This window comes from Amblyraja radiata, chromosome 45, assembly GCF_010909765.2.
Source record: "Amblyraja radiata isolate CabotCenter1 chromosome 45, sAmbRad1.1.pri, whole genome shotgun sequence".
NCBI lineage: Eukaryota > Metazoa > Chordata > Chondrichthyes > Rajiformes > Rajidae > Amblyraja > Amblyraja radiata.
The window spans coordinates 3471246-3492717 of NC_046000.1; the positions used below are offsets into that span (position 1 = coordinate 3471246).

At 46.9% G+C, this 21472-nt stretch overlaps 2 long non-coding RNA genes across 2 annotated transcripts; both read left to right on the forward strand.

The window, feature by feature from the left end:
• The first annotated feature begins 245 nt into the window (after positions 1-245).
• LOC116968492 lies at positions 246-12821 on the forward strand. The gene is made up of 3 exons (XR_004410472.1): positions 246-285; positions 3488-3561; positions 12763-12821. It is a non-coding gene; the product is annotated as an uncharacterized LOC116968492 (long non-coding RNA).
• A 5317-nt stretch (positions 12822-18138) lies between these two features.
• Positions 18139-20915, forward strand: LOC116968495. The gene is made up of 3 exons (XR_004410476.1): positions 18139-18165; positions 19326-19388; positions 20903-20915. It is a non-coding gene; the product is annotated as an uncharacterized LOC116968495 (long non-coding RNA).
• The last annotated feature ends 557 nt before the right edge of the window (positions 20916-21472 follow it).

Here is a 21472-nt window from a genome sequence, read left to right on the forward strand (position 1 = left end):
TACTACCCCAGATAAACCCACTAGAAACATAGAAACCTAGAAAAAACATAGAAAACAAGAAGCTAGATAAACTCAGCAGTTCGGGCGGCGTCTCTGGAGAGAAGGAATTGGTGACGTCATCAGACTCCAGAGATGCTGCCCGACCCACTGAGTTACGGCAGCTTTTTGTGTCCATCTCGCTTGAGACGGGATTGGGTTCAATAGCCGGTTGACGTGTGTGTTACCCCTCCAGGTGTGCCCCTCACGTGAATAAGTGGATGCTGCTGGTGTTGCTGGCATTACTGGGTAAGGACCTTCTCCATTTCTTCATCGATCATTGATGTCTGCAGGACAATATGCAGAGAAAATCTTCACAGAGGGTTCGAGCAGTTGAGGCAAAGCATGAGGAGAAACAGTCAAGTTGAGAGTAAAGGATTAAATGTGGAGGGAGGGATTGGGGTGGTTCCTGGGCTGTATTTAGCAGTCTGTTTGACAGAACAACGCTGGCCAATTTATAGTGTAAACTGAATATCCGGAGCCCAAGGTTCTTATTGGAATTAGTGAGTGAGGTCCAAGCAGCTGAATTGAGGTTGTGTTATATTGTACAGGCCCATTGCCTACAAATGCTCATCACACGGCAACCCACTCATTCCTGGCGTCATTCTCGTAAACCTCCTCTGGACTCTCTCCAACACCAGCATATCCTTCTTCAGATATGGAGTCCAAACCCGCTCACAATACTTCAAATGTGGTCTGGCCAGTGCCTTATAAAGCCTCAGCGTTACATTTCCATTCTATTATCAGGGTGCTTGTATTTGATAATCTCGCTGTTCTAACGTGCAAAGATGCTAATCTCCAGATTGCTCCCAGTAGCTGGTACAGTGAGTGCAGGTGTGGGAAGGAAGTGTGGGTGATGAGTAGGGGAGCGATGGTGCAGGAGGGAGGGCTGTATATTCCTCGGGCACTGGCAATGGTTCTGAGGGCAGGTGGCACCTCGACGCTGGGACCAATCTCCTCGATGGGTTTGTTAATGCCGTTTGGATGGGTTGATATGGTTTGGTAGGGAAGGAAATTTGAGCCAAGATTTGGGGGGAAGATGGGTAGAACAGGGAACGAGGGCATTAAGTTAGTGAGTGTTTGCGAGGAAGAGGAAAGAAAGGCTGGAAAATCCAATGGAGGAGTGTGGCTCCACTTGATGCAAGGATTCCATCGAGGGGAAAATGTCAAAGGCTAGAGGGCATAGCTTCCATGTGAGAGTGGCGACGTTTAAAGGAGATATGGCCCCAACGTTGTTTTTTTTAAGTGGTGGGTGTCTGGAACGTGCTTCCCGGGGTAATGGTGGAAGCAGATACGATAGTTGATGTTTAAGAATATTTTAGATTTTAGATAGGCACATGGATATGCAGGGAATGGTGGGAAATTGATCACATGCAGGTAGAGATTAGTTTAACTTGGCATCATGTTCGACACAGACATTGGGCCAAAGGTCCTGTTCTTGTGCTGTTCTATGTTGGAGGATGACTTGCTTTCACTCTGATTTTGTTCTGAGCAGCTCATTATGGAGAATGGAGACTGAGGGATGACAGCACTATTTAATGAAACGCTGTAAAATATGAAAGGGATGATTTGTGTTGGAAGGAACTGCAGCTGCTGGTTTAAATCGAAGAAGGGTCTTGACCCGAAACGTCACCCATTTCTTCCCTCTAGAGATGCTGCCTGTACCGCTGAGCTTATTCCAGCATTTGCGATTATCTTCAGAAGGGATGATATGTTAGAAAGTAAGTTGAATGTAAGATGAAAATGGGCAATTGCTGACTTGTGAGTGCACTGTTGACCCCAAATAGTGTGTGAGAGAGAACACGTTCATAAGCCAAGTTCCAACAAGTGTAAATGTGCAAGGACAATGTTATTGGATTTCAATTCCCCGGAGGTGAATCGTGATTAGTTGTAGCTATTCATACGAGGGGGATAATATTGTTACAGTAAACAAATGTGAAATATTGAATGGGATGTGCAGAGAATAAGGGGAGGCATCAAGGGTCGGTCATATTAGTCAATGGGTAACTCACCAGGCTCGGATGAAATGTATCCCAGGATGTTAAAGGGAGCAAGGGAAGCAATTATATATGCTCTGACCGTGATATTTTGATTCTTCCTCACTCCAGGAGTAATACTGGAGGATTAGATTACTAACATACGGTTGTTTAAAAAGGGAGCATGGAAGAGCCCAAATAATTACAGGCCAGTTTTCTTAACATGTGGAGGACAAATTATTGTAATAGATTCTAAATGGTATAAAATTCATTTCGAAATGAATGGTTTTTAGAACTGAGAGTAAGCATGTAGGTTCAGCAGGCAGGGAAGAAAGCTAATGCCATGTTGGCCTTCATAACGAGAGGAGTTGGGTATACGAGCAAAGAGTTTGTTCTGCAGTTGTACGGGGCCCTAGTGAGATCACACCTGGAGTATTGTGTGCAGTTTTGGTCTCCAAATTTGAGGAAGGACATTCTTGCTCGTGGATGCCAATTCTCTGGATGCTTTCAAGAGAATTAGACAGAGCTCTTAAAGATAGCGGAGCCAGTAGATATGGTGAGAAGGCAGGAATGGGGTACTAATTGTGGATGATCAGCCATGATCAGATTGAATGGCGGTACTGGCTTGAATTGCCTACTCCTGCACCTATTGTCTATTGTCTAAAAGTTGAGTTAAGGAGAGGTCATCAGGATGGTGTTCTTGCAGGAAGGCTCTGTCTGACTGATGGTTATATTGTTTGAGTTTGTGACAAAGAATTGATAAGGGCGGCATGTTTCATGAAGACTATGGTTTTCAGTGAGGTTTGTGGCAGGTTGGTTAAAAGGTAAAAGGTGAGTGGTCCATTGGGACCAAAATTTGATTTGTGGTAAAAAGCAAAGGTTGATGTGTGGGAAGGAACTGCAGATGCTGGTTTACACCGAAGATATATACAAAATGCTGGAGTAACTCAGCGGGTCAGACAGCAACTCTGGAGAAAAGAAATAGATGACGTTTTGGGTCGAGACTCTTCTTCAGACTGAGAGTCGGGGGAAAGGGAAACGAGAGATATAGACAGTGATGTAGAGAGATGTAGAACAAATGAATGAAATAACAGCGATAAAAGAAACAGGCTGTTATTAGCTGTTTGTTGGGTGAGAAAGACTACAGACAATGAGACTCATCAAGTTGACTTTGAAGCTGGTGGGGAAGGGATGGAGAGAGAGGGAATGCAAGGTTTACATTAACTTATAGAAATGAATATTCACACAATTGGGTTTTAAGCTGCCCAAGCAACATATGAGATGTTGTTCCTCCAATTTGTGATTGGCCTCACTCTGAGGACAGAAAGGTTAAGTGTGGGAATGGGAAGGGGAATTAAAGTGTTTAGCAACCGGGAGATCAGGTAGGTCCAGGCAGACTGAGTGCAGTGAGCGGACTGAGGCGACTGCATACCTTGAATGTTGCTTGCTTCAGTGCAACCTTTCTGCCTCTGCAGGTGTTGGCCTCTTGATGTCATCCAGAGGTATCTGGTCTCGTCCCGAGAAGCTGGGCTCACTGGAAAGCACTCAGGTGAACCCCTAACCGTCCCATCCTCGTGCACTCTCGCTCTTCCTCCTGGAGCCCTCCGTCTCCACAGGTCATGGCTGCCCGTGAGCAGTCCGGGTGTCTGGGGTTATGGGGAGAAGGCAGGAGGATGGGGTTAGGAGGGATAGATCAGCCATGATTGAATGGCGGAAGAGATGGGCCGAATGGAGTAATTCTGCTCCTATCACTTATGGCCTTGCCAAGCAAGTTGGCAAACTGGGCTCATTTGGCCCACAGTCCTTTAAACCTTTTGTCAATATTTCTGACCAATTATCTTTTCAGAGTGTCAGAATCCAGTGAGTGGATCTTGGCATTCACTGAAACTCTTCCACAGCAGTAGGAGCATCTAATGCATATTTAAAATTCCATGTGTGGGTTTTTGTAGATTGGAAGCTGTTCTTCGTCCTTCCACGACCAAGTCTGACTTAATCGGCCATCCTGTCGATCAGAACAGGCTGTCCTCTTTGCCATTACACTATAATAGACCATCCCTCTTGTCAATCACAAAACCGAATACATTTGGCTGACCCTCTCTCCATGTTGTGCATGGGCTTCAATCAGCCATCCCTCCCGGCTTCTCACTGTGCCTTTGTCTAGTTGCTCGTTCACTTACACTGGAGGCCTGTCGTCCTGATGCAGCTGATGTGAATTGGCCGCAGCACTAGTGCAGCTACTGGCATGCGCTTCGCAGATCTGAAAGGGAAGGGTGGGAGAGAGCATGGGAGGAAATCCCGGGGGTGGCGCAGCCCCCCTGTTTTGAGAGGTGGGGGGCAATCCCCCCCGATGTTTTGTAATTTGGATTTTGAAATTCGGTGAAAAAAATCTAATAAAATCTCTGCTTTCCGCGAGACAGTGGGGATGTCACTGTTAAGCGCTTGTTAATTGTCTCTAATACCATCGTATTAACACGATGTGTCACCAATTGTGTTTTGAACTTCAAGTATTACTGAAGGTATCCACGGATAATTTCTTAAAGCTGTCTGATGCGGGTACAGTTACAATTTGAACTAATTGGATGTATTGGTGGATGGGAAAGGTTTAAACGGTTCGAACGGGTGTCCTGGCTCGCTTGCAGGTAAGGCCTTCATTCAGGTCAGTCGCCTTATTTCTTTTTTCCCCCATCTCTCCCTCTCTCTCTTTCCCCCTCCAAGGTCGGTTCTTCTGTCAGCCTTTTTTTGCTTCAGTTTTATTTGTTTAAGTGTTATTTATCACATTGTAGCTTTTGAAAGATTCAAGCGGGTATCAGACGTTTTCTCATGGCTGAATTGGCGGATTGGCAGAACTGCTGTAGTTTTGGGAGCAACAGCAGCAGGAGATAAGCAAGAGATACGACTGTGGATCGTGGATGTAATGTGGATAAATGTGAGGTTATCCATTTTGGTGGCAAAAACAGGAAAGCAGACTATTATCTAAATGGTGGCCGACTAGGAAAAGGGGAGATGCAGCGAGACCTGGGTGTCATGGTACACCAGTCATTGAAAGTGGGCATGCAGGTGCAGCAGGCAGTGAAGAAAGCGAATGGTATGTTAGCTTTCATAGCAAAAGGATTTGAGTATAGGAGCAGGGAGGTTCTACTGCAGTTGTACATGGTCTTGGTGAGACCACACCTGGAGTATTGCGTACAGTTTTGGTCTCCAAATCTGAGGAAGGACATTATTGCCATAGAGGGAGTGCAGAGAAGGTTCGCCAGACTGATTCCTGGGATGTCAGGACTGTCTTATGAAGAAAGACTGGATAGACTTGGTTTATACTCTCTAGAATTTAGGAGATTGAGTGGGGATCTTATAGAAACTTACAAAATTCTTAAGGGGTTGGACAGGCTAGATGCAGGAAGATTGCTCCCGATGTTGGGGAAGTCCAGGACAAGGGGTCACAGCTTAAGGATAAGGGGGGAATCCTTTAAAACCGAGATGAGAAGAACTTTTTTCACACAGAGAGTGGTGAATCTCTGGAACTCCCTGCCACAGAGGGTAGTCGAGGCCAATTCATTGTCTATATTTAAGAGGGAGTTAGATGTGGCCCTTGTGGCTAAGGGGATCAGAGGGTATGGAGAGAAGGCAGGTACGGGATACTGAGTTGGATGATCAGCCATGATCATATTGAATGGCGTTGCAGGCTCGAAGGGCCGAATGGCATACTCCTGCACCTAATTTCTATGTTTCTATGTTTCTATGATTGGCTCTAGCCCGAGTGGGAGGAGAGAAGTGAGTCAGAGGGGTGAAAACAGTTGAAACGTAGATGCCAAGCACGGGCAGATTTTACACAGAACTGCTGTGGATTTGGGAGCAACAGCAGCAGGAGATTAGCAAGAGATACGACTGATTGGCTCTAGCCCGAGTGGGAGGAGAGAAGTGAGTCAGTGCCGGGAAACCAGTTGAAAACTGAGGAATTTGTAAACTGAAGTTTGTAAATTGGTAAATCAGGCAATTTATCAGTCAATTTAAGCCAGACGGCTCTTAGCGAGCGGCAGTGAGTGAGCGGCCTTGTGAGGGAAGAGTGAGTCTTTGGCTCGAGAGTCTTCGGCGAGGAGACCACGCAATACGCTTGAGAGGTAGAGACGAAAGAAGGAGATGTCAGCAAGCTGATTCAGTGCGATGCTTGCAGTATGTGGGAGGTCAAGGACACCGCTGGTGCCTCTGGCTGCTACAAATGCGAGAAGTGCATCCAGGTAGAGCTCCTGAAGGGCCGTGTTGGGAAACTGGAGAAGCAAGTGGATGACCTCCGGTTCGTCCGAGAAACGGAGTCGTTCCTTGACAAGCCCTACAGTACGATTGTTACACCTAAGGCACTGGAAGAGAGAAGGTGGGAGACAGTGAGAAAGGGAGGGAAGCATGGAATGCCAACGTACGGGTGTTGTACCTCTTGTGAACAGGTTCACCCACTTAGAAGCTGTCGGGACAGAAGACGTGTTTACACTGAGCGGCGGACTGGCTTGCGATGCGAATAGGGCTGTTGAGCCAGAACCAAAAAGGCCTAAGGCAGGCAACGCCATTGTAGTGGGAGACTCCATTGTGAGAGGTACGGACAGGGTTTTCTGCGGCAACAGACGGGGTGCGAGGATGGTGTGCTGCCTTCCTGAGGCCAGGATCCAGGATGTCACGGACAGAGTGCAGAAAATCCTCAAGGGCGAAGGTGAACATCCGGAAGTGGTAGTGCATGTCGGCACAAACGATGTGGGAAAGAAGGGGATGAATATTCTGCAGCGTGACTTTAGAGAGCTCGGAAAAATGCTGAAAAGCAGGACCTCCAGGGTTGTTATCTCCGGTTTGCTTCCAGTTCCTCGTGCTGGCGAGAGCAGGAACAGGGAGATACGGGACCTGAACGTGTGGCTGAGGAACTGGTGCACGTGGCAGGGATTTAGATTCTTAGATCACTGGGATCTGTTTTGGGGTGAGGGGGAACTGTACAATAGGGACGGATTGCATCTTAACAGGTGTGGGACCAGCATTCTGGCAGGCAGGTTTGCCACTGCTACACGGGTGGTTTTAAACTGAATAAGGGGGGTGGGGTGTCGAATGGGATAGTGGAGGATGGAGTTAAAGGGAAAGGGGTTCTTAAATGTGTGAGCGTAGAGACAGATGGCTGTAAAATGAGGGTAGAAGCAATAGGTAGCAAAGTGAAAAGTAAAAGTGGCAGGCCGGCAAATCCAGGGCAAAAATAAAAAAGGACCACTATTCAGCATAATAGTATAAGGGGTAAGAGTGTTGTAAAACAAGCCTGCAGGCTTTGTGTCTCAATGCAAGAAGCATTCGTAATAAGGTGGATGAGTTGAATGTGCAGATAGCAATTAACGACTATGATATAGTTGGGATCACGGAGACATGGCTCCAGGGTGACCAAGGCTGGGAGCTGAACATCCAGGGATATTCAATATTCAGGAGGGATAGACAGAAAGGGAAAGGAGGTGGGGTAGCGTTGCTGGTTAGAGAGCAGATTAACGCAATAGAAAGGAAGGACATTGGCTTTGAGGATGTGGAATCGATATGGGTAGAGCTGCGAAACACTAAGGGGCAGAAAACGCTAGTGGGAGTTGTGTACATGCCACCTAACAGTAGTAGTGGAGTTGGGGATGGCATCAACCAGGAAATTAGAAATGCGTGCAACAAAGGTAAAACAGTTATAATGGGTGACTTCAATCTACATATAGATTGGGTGAATCAAATTGGCAAGGGTGCTGAGGAAGAGGATTTCTTGGAATGTATGCGTGATAGTTTTCTAAACCAACATGTAGAGGAACCAACGAGAGAGCAGGCTGTTCTAGACTGGGTATTGAGTAATGAGGAAGGGTTAGTTAGCAGTCTTGTTGTGCGTCGCCCCTTGGGCAAGAGTGACCATAATATGGCTGAGTTCTTCATTAGGATGGAGAGTGACATCGTTAATTCAGAAACAAGGGTCCTGATCTTAAAGAAAGGTAACTTTGAGGGTATGAGACGTGAATTGGCCAAGATAGACTGGCGATTGATTCTTAATGGGTTGACGGTGGATATGCAATGGAAGGCATTTGAAGACTGCATGGATGAACTACAACAATTGTTCATCCCAGTTTGGCAAAAAAATAAACCAGGGAAGGTAGTGCATCCGTGGATAACAAGGGAAATCAGGGATGGTATCAAAACAAAAGATATAGCGTACAATTTAGCCAGAAAAAGCAGCCTACCAGAGGAATGGGAGAAATTCAGAGACCAGCAGAGGAGGACAAAGGGCTTAATTAGGAAAGGGAAAATAGATTATGATAGAAAACTGGCAGGGAACATAAAATCTGACTGCAAAAGCGTGTATAGATATGTGAAGAGAAAAAGATTAGTTAAAACAAATGTAGGCCCCTTGCAGTCAGAAACGGGTGAATTGATCATGGGGAACAAGGACATGGCAGACCAATTGAATAACTACTTTGGTTCTGTCTTCACTAAGGAAGACATAAATAATCTGCCGGAAATAGCAGGGGACCGGGGGTCAAATGAGATGGAGGAACTGAGTGAAATCCAGGTTAGCCGGGAAGTGGTGTAAGGTAAATTGAATGGATTAAAGGCCGATACATCCCCAGGGCCAGGTAGGCTGCAGCCTAGAGTACTTAAGGAAGTAGCCCCAGAAATAGTGGATGCATTAGTGATAATTTTTCAAAACTCTTTAGATTCGGGAGTAGTTCCTGAGGATTGGAGGGTAGCTAATGTAACACCACTTTTTAAAAGGGGAGGGAGAGAGAAAACGGGGAATTACAGACCAGTTAGTCTAACGTCGGTAGTGGGGAAACTGCTATAATCAGTTATTAAAGATGGGATAGCAGAACATTTGGAAAGTGGTGAAATCATTGGACAAAGTCAGCATGGATTTATGAAGGGTAAATCATGTCTGACGAATCTTATAGAATTTTTCGAGGATGTAACTAGTAGAGTGGATAAGGGAGAACCAGTGGATGTGTTATATCTGGACTTTCAGAAGGCTTTCGACAAGGTCCCACATAAGAGATTAGTATACAAACTTAAAGTATACGGTATTGGGGGTTCAGTATTGATGTGGATAGAGAACTGGCTGGCAGACAGGAAGCAAAGAGTAGGAGTAAACGGGTCCTTTTCACAATGGCAGGCAGTGACTAGTGGGGTACCACAAGGCTCAGTTCTGGGACCCCAGCTATTTACGATATATATTAATGATTTGGACGAGGGAATTGAATGCAACATCTCCAAGTTTGCGGATGACACGAAGCTGGGGGCAGTGTAAGCTGTGAGGAGGATGCTAGGAGGCTGCAAGGTGAATTGGATAGGCTGGGTGAGTGGGCAAATGCATGGCAGATGCAGTGTAATGTGGATCAATGTGAGGTTATCCACTTTAGTGGCAAAAACAGGAAAGTTGATTATTATCTGAATGGTGGCCGATTAGGAAATCGGGAGATGCAACGAGACCTGGGTGTCATGGTACACCAGTCATTAAAAGTAGGCATGCAGGTGCAGCAGGCAGTGAAGAAGGCGAATGGTATGTTAGCATTCATAGCAAAAGGATTTGAGTATAGCAGCAGGGAGGTTCTACTGCAGTTGTACAGGGTCTTGGTGAGACCACACCTGGAGTATTGCGTACAGTTTTGTTCTCCTAATCTGAGGAAAGACATTCTTGCCATAGAGGGAGTAGCGAGAAGGTTCACCAGACTGATTCCTGGGATGTCAGGACTTTCATATGAAGAAAGACTGGATAGACTCGGTTTGTACTCGCTAGAATATTGAAGATTGAGGGGGGTTCTTATACAAACGTACAAAATTCTTAAGGGGTTGGACAGGCTAGATGCAGGAAGATTGTTCCCGATGTTGTGGAAGTCCAGAACAAGGGGTCACAGTTTAAGGATAAAGGGGAAATCTTTTAGGACCGAGATGAGGAAAACTTTTTGAATATGTGGAATTCTCTCCCGCAGAAGGTAGTTGAGGCCAGTTCATTGGCTATATTTAAGAGGGAGTTAGATGTGGCCCTTGTGGCTAAAGGGATCAGGGGGTATGGAGAGAAGGCATGTACAGGATACTGAGTTGGATGATCAGCCATGTTCATATTGAATGGCGGTGCTGGCTCGAAGGGCCGAATGGCCTACTCCTGCACTTATTTTCTATGTTTCTATGTTTCTATTTGTGGGGCTTTTCATCGCCCGGCGCGGCTTAAAATCAATCTGATACATCAAGGCGATCAAGGCTCCCGATGTTGAAGCCCCCGCCGGCCGTTTTAAACCACGCCGGGCAATGAAAGTCCCTGCAAACGGGCCGATTCAAGACCCACGATTCGAGGTGGATGAAGCTGCTATTGCTGGACTTCAGAGTCGGTCACCAACCAGGTCAGCTCCCAATGTTACCGTCCACATGGCCCACGGCCGAAGCCTTGCATGTGTGTGTGTGTGTGTGTTTGTGTGTGTGTGTGTGTGTGTGTGTGTGTGTGTGTGTGTGTGTGTGTGTGTGTGTGTGTGTGTGTGTGTGTGTGTGTGTGTGTGTGTGTGTGTGTGTGTGTGTGTGTGTGTGTGTGTGTGTGTGTGTGTGTGTGTGTGTGTGTGCACGCGCACATGCACGTAGCTACCAAGGAATTGTGTCACACCCCCATGTTTTGATCGCGATTTTCGCCCCTGGGAGAGACAGAGTACCCAGGAATGATAGCAGGGGCTGTGCACCTCCTTGAATTCGCCCTCATAATCCCACTACAGCCTGCCCTGACTGATTTCTGAATGAGGTACAAAGCTGCAGGTTCAGTTTAGTTTAGAGATAGAGCATGGAAGCCGGCACTTTGGCCCACCGAGTCCGCACTGACCAGCGATGCTCGCACATTAACACTACTCGACACACACCAGGGACAATGTTACATTTATACCAAGCCAATTAACCAACTAACCTGTACGTCTTTGGAGTGTGGCAGGAAACGAAATATCTTGGAGTAATCCCATGCAGATCACGGGGAGAACGTGATCGTACAAACACTGTACAGACAGCACCCGTAGTCAGGATCGAACCCAGGTCTCTGGCGCTGGAAGACAGCAAGAGACACCGTGTCGCCCCTCGGATGTGGGAGGAAACCGGAGCAACCGGAGGAAACTCCCACGGTCATAGGGAGAATATACACAAGAGAGCACCCAAGGTCTGGGTCAAACCCAGATCTCTGGCACTGCGTAACTTGGTCGGCTTCGATGTTGGGCTGAAGGGCCTCTCTCCGTGTTGTATGATTCTGCAGACCTGAGCTCTGTGCTTCCAGATCAGCAGCAAGGACCCATACTGCAGTCGTCCAGGTTCACAACACCACTGATCCGACCACTGTGCACAACTGCACAGACTTGCTAGACATTAAATGCTGGAATAACTCAGCAGGTCAGGCCGATTCACTGGAGAAAAGGAATAGGTGACATTTCTGGAAAGTCTCAACCCAAAACGTTACCTATTCATCTCTCCGGAGATGATACATGACTCGCTGAGTTACTCCAGTTTTTGTGTCTATCTTCGGTTTAAACCAGCATCTGTAGTTCCCTCCTATGTATTCTGACAGCTTGTTAGCTGGTTTCTCGACACTGGCCGTGCTGTGCAGCTTTGAGCTCCACGCCCATGTGTGTGGTTTGCACACCCTGCGTTAGCTGCCCGCTTCACTGTGGTCAGCTCACCTCCCTCGTGAGAAACATCCATGGGCCTACTCATACTTATTTAGATCCAAAGTATTCTCGGGGTAATCTTTGTCATTTGACGGCTACCGCACATGGTATAGATGTCTGCTCCGGTCAGTAAATGTTGCATCAAGGTGGCATAGTTGTAGAGCCTTACAGCACTTGCAGTACCAGAGACCCGGGTTCAATGCTGATTACGGGTGCTGTCTGTACAAAGTGTGTACGTTCTCTACGAGACCGCATGGGTTTTCTTCGAGAGCTTCGGTTTCCTCCCACATTCCAAAGACATACAGGTGTGTTGGTTAATTGGCTTGGTATGAATTGTCCCTGGTGTGTCTGGGACAGTGTTAGTGCATGGGGATCGCTGGTCGGTGCGGACTCGGTGGGCCAAAGGGCCTGTTTCCTTGCTGTATCTCTAAACTAAACTAAACTGCACACAATCCCCAAGCAGAAAGAGCAGTGAGACTTGCAGCTTTGTGGCTGTGGTTGGAAGGTGTTGGCCAGAGCTGGCACGCAGGGACAAGGCATCGTTTAATTTCACACCTGAGTGATGTCGCACACAAACACACACACTCACGCCCACGGTGGGATTTGACATTCCTGACGCCCGTAAGTGTTGTTGCTGGAACGTCTTGAACCCGGGCACCGGGCTGTCACTGGAGATATGTTGATCAAAGCTTTCCCATGGCCAGTGGGGGAATGGGTGAGCAGAGATGAAAGGCAGAGGAATGCTGGAAATGTGGGTGGGAGGAAGGAGCAGCAGGGGGAATAGCCTTTCAGCCCACAATGTCAATGTGGAACATGATGCAAAGATGACTAATCTTGCTTGCCTGCACACAATCCATATCCCGCCATTCCGTGCATATCCATACGGCTATCAAAATGCCTCTATCGTATCTGCCTCCACCGCCTATCCTGGCAGAGCCTGTTCCAGGCATCCACCTGGTATAAAAAACTATCACTTTTATACTTTATCACTCTCATCGTAAAGCTATACCCTCTGGTCTTTGACATTTCGACCCTGCTACCACTGCGCCACCATATTGCCCAAGCTGACTGCCTTGCTCTGTTCCTAGGCTGGCCTGCAGGTGCGTGTGCAGAGAATGGAGAAGGAGCTGGAGCTGCTGACCGCTGATCTGCGGACTTGGCTGGACTGGGGCGACGGGCCGTCTGAAAACATACACCTCCTTCCCCCACAGACACCAGCCCACATCATCAAGCTGCTGGGTAGTCATTGAGAGAGATGGCATGGAAACAGGCCCTTTGACCCACTGAGTTCACACTGACCATCGATCACCCATTTGCACTAATCTACTCCAATTGTTATTGGCAACTGAATAAGTTTACCACAACTAGAGAAGTCCTTAACAACGATCTACCTCATTGGTGACCCTCGGACTAATTTTAATCGGATTTTACTATCTTTACCTTGCACTGAACGTTATTCCCTTATCATGTATCTATACACTGTAAATGCCCCGATTGTAATCTGGTATTGACTTTCTGCTGACTGGAGAGCATGCCACAAAAGCTTTTCACTGTACAGGTGACAATAAACTAAACTGAACTGAACTTGGTTCTTTCCATATTGTCTTCAATCCCCTCGCCCCCCAGATTCTCCACTTCCGACAGGGAAGAGGCCATTTACAACGGCCAATTAATCTACGAATCTGCACACATTTGGTTTTCTTTGTGTACAAAGGCTCTCGATCTGCATTGGACCGAGGTGGGATGGGTGCGTGCCCCTGGTGAGACTGTAACGCTGCTTGTGTTTGCTTCCAGGCTGACATCGCCGCCATCCAGCAGAAGCATGAGGAGCGGACGGAGCCGGCGCTGCGGGCAGTTGGTTGCAATACCAAGGTGGGTGCGGGGAGAGAGAGCTGGTGCTGGTGTGGGAGAAGGGGTAGAGAGGGCACAGGGTGTCATGGTTCATAAGTGGTAGGAGCTGAATTAGGCCTTTCGGCTCATCAAGTCTACTCCGCCATTCAATTATGGCTGATCTATGTCACCCTCTTAACCCCATCCCCCTGCCTTTTCTCCATAACCTCTGACACCCATACTAATCAATAATCTATCTACCTCTTCGTTAAAAAGACCCACAGCCTATTGTGGCAGTGAATTCCACAGATTTACCACATTCTGATTAAAGAAATTCCTCCTCCTAAAGGAACGTCCTTTTATTCTGAGGTTAAGGCCTCCGGTCCTAGCATGGCAAGCTTACCTTCACATTCTGCCTGAAATGGCTGCGTTTAGTCTTTTTTTTAATTTGTTTTAGGGATACAGCGTGGAAAGTCTGCGCCAACCAGCGATCCACAGACACTACCACCATCGTGTACATACTAGGGACAATTTACAATTTTACTAAGCTGTTTAGCCTACAAACCTGTACGTCTTTGGAGTGTGGGTGGAAGCCGGAGCACCTGGAGAAAATCCACAAAGGTCACGGGGAGAACGTACAAACTGTGAGGCAGCAACTCTACCGCTGCACCACCGTGCTGCCCCTCAGCTTCTCTACCTCTCAGTCAGACCATTTATCGCGGCACCATATAACGTCATACTCTCAATTCCGTAATATCAAGGCCAGTCACCTCGGTGTTGTGCTGGTCTCAAGGACTGGTCTGCGCAACCACATGGGCAGAGAATTCCCTGAATTTCCCATCCTGTGGGTGTTAAGCTGCTACAGTTCAGTGAAGTTTGCTTTATATTGAATGGTGGATTCTGCGGGCAAATTATGGGAATTTGTGAGATTTCAAGGAAAATTCGTGAAGGACTGGGATTCTCTGAGAGCTGGCATTGATTTGATGGGCTGAAATGGCCTGTCTCGTTAGGAAATATGGATTATGGAAAAGTGACTTCTGCTTTACATATTTGTAAATTTGACTTATGTTGTGAAAAAAGTAGCTGCGGGTAGAATTAAAAAGCCTCCGAACTTGAAAATAAACTTTTTTAAAATTTCTATTCCTAGATGTTGTTGCAGAAGGTGAAGGAAATGGAATGTGCTGTGGAAAGTTACAGAGTGTTTTTAGTTTAGAGGTACAGCGTGGAAACAAGCCCTTCCGCCCACCAAGTCCGTGCAGACCAACGATCACCCTTACACAGGCAGTCAGTATTGAACCCAGGTCTCTCGCACTGTAAGGCCGTAGGTCTACTGCTGCACCCCCTTGCCGCCTCTGCTCCTGCACTCTGATGGCTTGCTTTGTTCTGTATAGGACAGGTTTTGTCTGGGCCACAGCCAGACACAACAACGGTATTTTTCCACGAGCAGTAGCTCTACTCAACAGCCAAAAGTCTGCAGGCTCTTTTTGCTCTGGTATTTTATTTCCACGTGTTTAAATTATAATGTTTTATTTTTTATGTTCTACTGTATATTATGTTTTTATCCTTGCAAGCAAAGCACCAAGGCAAGTTCTTTGTATGTATACATACTTGGCTAATACAATTATATTTATTATTATTATAGGTTGACGGATGAACAGAAGCAGCTACTGACTGCACTGGCGCTGCTGGAGGAGCAGCTCGGCCAGACACGGCTGCAGGTGCAGGCTGCATGTGCGGCAAGCAAGGACATGGGCTCCAGCGTGCGAGCAATGGAAAGCAGTGTGAAAAGTATAACTGATGTAAGTTTTCCCAAATAATTTGTATTTAACTGTAAAAGGCCAACACTTAGCATTTCTCCTGAGATGATCAAAGAGATTGAGGTGAAGTGGAAAGTGTGGAAAGTAACTACCCCTCTTCCCTCCCCTTCTCTAACACTCAACTCTCACTCTCTACTGCGTTCTTCCCTTTCTCTCACCGCTTCTCCTTTTCCCCCTCTGCTCCTTTCCCTGTGTTCACGATGTGGTCTCTACATTGGAGAAACCAAACAGGCATTGGGTTTCCACTTTGCAGAGCACCTGTGTTTGATCCATGGGGCATTCCTGAGCTTCCTGTTATCTCATTCTGACTCTTGGATGTAGGAGTGACCGAACAGCCTGTGACTTCCTGCGCTGTTGCAATGATGCTCAAGTAATCTTGAGGAATGGCATCTCATCTTCCATTTGGGCTCATGGCAGTCCTCTGGGCTTGAGATAAATTCGATAATCTTGGGTGACTTGATTCCTCTGTTAGTATCAGTTGTCCATTTGTGATAATAGGGTTGGATTGTTTTTTTTAAATATCCAATAGTGGAGGGCATGTGCATGTTGACCTGCCAGACATGTCTTGTTTGAAAAGCGTCTCCACCTGAAACATCACCCATTCCTTCGCTCCAGGGATGCAGCCTGTCCCGTTGACTATCCTCGGTTTAATCCAGCGTCTGCCGTTCCTTCCTTGATGTCTTCTTGCTCTGCATTTTACAACTGCTACGATCTTTTGTCTATTTTTCTTCTCACCTAACCGGTCCTATTCACTCCTTGACCAGATAGCTTTGCTTGCAGCTTATCGCCATGGGCACCTGGTTTTACATTATCAGAGCCATCCACCCACCTGTGCAGCTTTACAAGTTTCTTTTGTCGCCTCCCCAGTTCTGATGAAGGGTCTTTGACTTGAAACATGAATTCTGTTTCTCTGGCTACAGATGCAGCCTGACCCGAGTGCTCCTAGCATTTTGTTTTTCAGATATATTCCATCAACGGTTTTCATTCATTTATACTATCCCCCCCCCCCCCCCTATATGACTGCCTCCTTTCAGTCCATGTTAGCACACGTCTTCCAATATCTTGGGCTCTTACTTTTTTTGCAGCAGCCTCATATGTAGTAAATGTCTTTTGGAGATCAAAATACACACTACATTTACAGGAGCTAGACACAAACAGCTGGAGTAACGCAGCGGGTCAGACAGCATCGCTGGAGAAAACAAATAGAACATTCCTTTTCTCCAGAGATGCTATCTGAGCCACTAAGTTACTCCAGCGTATTGTGTCTATCTTTGGTTTAATCCAGCATTTACAGTTCCTTCCTGCCACATTTACAGGTTTCCCTTATCAACTCCCTATCACATCCTGTCAGGTTTTGTCACACATGATTTTCATTAAATCATGTCGGCTGCATTTGATTAGATTCAACTCACCAAATGATTAGTTATTTCCTTTTGCGGACTATGAGTGCTGGATGAATTAGAATCATAGAGTGATACTGTGTGGAAACAGACTCCTCGGCCCAACTCGCCCACACCTGCCAACATGTCCCAGCTGCACTAGTCCCACCTGCCTGCGTTTGGTCCATATACCTCCAAACCTGTCCTATACATGTACCTGTCAATTGACCTATGGTTCCCAGCTTCTGTTTTACGTGCTGGGAGGCCATGTGAATCTCACTCACAGCCTCTTCTCCTGCTGGTCCAGGTGCACAGTAAATGTGAGATCTGCTTCCAACAGCCATTCAGGCATTGAACCATTGGCCCATTGTATTAATTGAATCATACCCTTGTGCCAAATAAATTGCATTTCCAATTTTGTGTAGGAAAGATGGTTACCTTGTTTACTCTGAATGGACCAGTCAGAATATCATAACGTTATGTGGAGGAAGGAACTGCAGGTGCTGGTTTACACCACGGATAGACATCAGCGAGACAGACAGCATCTCTAGGGGGGGGATGACATTTTGGGATGAGACGTCTGAAGAAGGGTCTCAATCCGAAACATGATCCATTCCTTCTCTCTAGAGATGCTGCCTGTCCCACTGAGTTCCTCCATCATTTTGTCTCTTTTTCTATACTATTATACCCACTCAAACAATCTACCTGCTGCAGTTCCTGGCGGCTCTCTCCTTGCAACCTTTCTTCTCCAGTCCTGCCAATGTCGTAAACCTTTCTTGTGCCTCTCTAGTGCACTCCCATCAATCCTGTAGAATGGCAACCAGAATCCACACAATGTTACAGGTACTTCTGAGCTAACGTTTTCCACAGTTCCAAGATCAATGTCCCTCTGCCTTCAAAGACCCATGAACAAGCTCTCCAAAGATAGACACAACATGCTGGAGTACCTCAGTGGGACGGACAGCATCTCTGGAACATCAGATAGCCACAAACCGCTGAATAACTCCAGCATTTTGTGTCTATTTTCAGTGTAAACCAGCATCTGCATTTCCTACCTACACGACAAGCTCTCCAAAATATGTCTGTTCCCCACCACGCTTCAGTATCCTTTCAGCTATAATGTATTCCCTTGCCTTGTTTCCCTCACCAAAGGATCAACAATTGTAAAATAGTGTTTTTTTAGGATGACAAAGATACTACTTTGCATTGATTTCAATGTTTACAAGGAGGAGCACTGACTATCCTGCTCTTGTGAGTTTAGAATGAGAAGGCGTTGCTCCCACTTGTCAACAAGCTGCTGTTTGGTTCCTCACAAGACAGCACTGGGGAACCTCTGACAGCACAGCTGGTCCATCGCCTGGAACTCGAGGCCCTCCTTGCTGGCTTGGAGAAGAAGCTGCGCTCTGATGCTTCACTATATCCTGGTCTGGCAACGGAGGCATCTGTCAGAGCAGGGATTATTAAGGTGCAAGCAACCAGTGGCTCTAACTCTGGAACAGACTATTGTATTTCACAAAAGTCATTTATTCATAATATATAGTTAATTAAATTGGGGCATGTCTTGCTTCTAATTTCCATCAATTCAGCACTTTTGCTTGCAATGTGTCAATCAACACCACATCCTTAAACAGTGCTCCCATGAAGTGTCTGAGAGTCCCTCAGTGTCTAGTGATGGCTGGTCCTTAGACCAAGGCCACTTCCCTACAGCATCGGCGGTGACTGCACTGAACTTCAGTGTGTCCCACACACCACATACTCTCGCACCCTTGAATGTGCCAGTCGGCAGCAATTCATTTACCAACATCTTGTGCAGGAAGATCAATTTTTGGGCAGACCAAAGCGAGTCTTCCGCTGAGATAATGATTTTCCAGCAGCAGTTGACATGTATCTTGTTGTGCGTCTCTGTGAACAGCTCCTAGATCACTGATTCACAACTGCTCAGGATGAACCATGACAAGAGCCCTTGCATTCTTCTGACATTCCTGTCAAACACCCAGTGCATATGGAAGTGAATGTTGTCCACACCACAACCATCTCAATGGCAGCGTGCAGTGGGGTACTTTTCTGACCGAGCAGGCAGGGTCTGACTGGGAAGGCTCCGCACACTACTGTTGGCAAGTTCCTCGGTCTGATTGGGGAGCCATCTGATGGGATCCATCGAGTCCTTCTCCCACGGTGCCTGTAGCTCGTTCTACGTTGATCACTTGTGGTCAAAGGTAGTTTTCTTCAGGAACCTTTCTGTGAAGGACAGGTAGTAAGGCAATTTCAAACTGAATGGAACATTGCATAAGTCTACATCGGCCAACAGATACACGAGTCCCACCTGCCTGCGTTTGACCCATATCCCTCCAAACCTGTCCTATCCATGTCAATGTACTTTAATAATTATTGACCTAATCACATAATCCTGCCGCCTTCTATGCAGTATACTTGGGCTCTCCATTGCTCACTTTTATTAGACCTTGCTAATTCCAGATTATGGGAATGGATAAGAGTGAACATTTTGTGGGAACTGTTGGAGGGAGCATTGCACGTCTGGTTTCTGTATGTGTGTGGGCTCTGCACTCTATTTCACTCTACTGCCTCCTTCATATCCCAGATTATTGTTATTTTTTCCTTTGGTAGGAAGTGGAAAGCATTGTGGAGCAAGCCCTGAAACTGTACAGCGCTGACAGGGTTGGATTGATGGTTTATGCACTGGAATCTGCTGGTAAGTAGTAAGTAAGTGCTGATCACCAATCTCGGTTACCAGGGCATCGACCCCTCCCTCTGCAACTGGATACTGGACTTTCTAACCAACAGACCCCAGTCTGTTAGGTTAGACAAGCACACCTCTTCAACCCTCACCCTGAACACCGGCGTTCCACATGGCTGTGTGCCGAGCCCCCTCCTCTACTCCCTCTTCATCTATGACTGCACACCTGTACATGGTACTAACACCATCATCGCGTATGCAGATGATACAACGGCGATTGGCCTCATCAGCAACAACGATGAGTCGGCCTACAGGGAGGAGGTCCAGCACTTAGCAGCATGGTGCGCTGACAACAACCTGGCCCTTAACTCCAAGAAGACCAAGGAACTCATTGTAGACTTCAGGAAGTCCAGGGGCGGCACGCACACCCCATCCACATTAACGGGACGGAGGTGGAACGTGTTTCTAGCTTCAGGTTCCTGGGAGTCAACATCTCCGATGACCGCTCTTGGACCTACAATACCTCAACTCTGATCAAGAAGGCTCACCAGCGTCTCTTCTTCCTGAGGAGACTGAAGAAGGTCCATCTGTCTCCTCAGATCCTGGTGAACTTCTACCGCTGCACCATCGAGAGCATCCTTACCAACTGCATCACAGTATGGTATGGCAACAGCTCTGTCTCCGACCGGAAGGCATTGCAGAGGGTGGTGAAAATTGCCCAACGCATCACCGGTTCCTCACTCCCCTCCATTGAGTCTGTCCAAAGCAAGCGTTGTCTGCGGAGGGCGCTCAGCGTCGCCAAGGACTGCCCTCACCCCAACCATGGACTGTTTACCCTCCTACCATCCGGGATGCGCTACAGGTCTCTCCGTTGCCGAACCAGCAGGTCCAGGAACAGCTTCTTCCCGGCGGCTGTCACTCTACTCAACAACGTACCTCGGTGACTGACAATCACCCCCCCCCCCCGGACACTTATTATTATTTATTCAAATAATTTGCTATGTCGCTCTTCCAGGGAGATGCTAAATGCATTTCGTTGTCTCTGTACTGTACACTGACAATGACAATTAAAATTGAATCTGAATCTGAATCTGAAGTAAGTATCAGACAAAAGCCCGGGCAAGTAAAACTGTGAATGTAGCAGAGTGAAAGGGTGTTGTGTGGGCTGGCACTTTAGTCATGTTTGACTTGCTCCCTAGGAATGGGGTGCTATTTCACACTGGGCGTTATGTCCTGAATAGGCAAGTACAAATCTATGTTCACAGTACACGTTTCCTCAGAGCTGCTGGGGTTCACACTGCTGAATGTTAATTTAAATTGTAACTGCTTGATGTTGCGCCAGCCACAACTCATTTAAAGGCTGAGCCATCGGTTGGATGACATTGCCCTGGGGCACCATCGGCCATGTTCATTATGTCTACTGCTCCACCATCCCTGCAAACACATCGGTTAATCTCTTGTGCGCTCTCTCCGAAGCTTCATGCCTTTCTGAGGGCAAGGCAGCCAGGACTGGACGCACTACTCCAGCTGTGGCCAAGTCTGTGTTTTACAAAGTTCCCCCATCACTTCTTTGCTCTTGTACCCTGAGCCGTTATTTATAAAGTACAGGAGTTTTTAAACAACATCCTAAACTTCCTTCTTTCAGTAAACTAGGCACATATATCACCCACGTGTGTAAGAAGGATGTGAAGGTCTGATGAAGCGTCTCAAACCGAAGCGTCACCCATTCCAGAGACACTGTTGTTTCTTCACTCCTTTTAGAATTGTGCCCTCTAGTTTACATCGCCGTATTCCTCCTCCCAAAATGAAATATTTCACATTTGACTTAAAGCTGTTACCAGCCTGTTCAAACCCTATTCTGTATTTGCCATGAATTCCATTAATATCCCCAGCTCACAGTATCATCTGCAAATCTGGAACTCAAAGTCATTTAATGCGTATGAAGAAAAGGTGGATCTTATTCTGCCCTCTGGCCAATTTTACAACTTACAATTAACCTACAAGCCTGTACATCTTTGGAGTGTGGGAGGAAACGGGGGAAAACACATGCGGTCACAGGGAGAATGTACAAACTCCG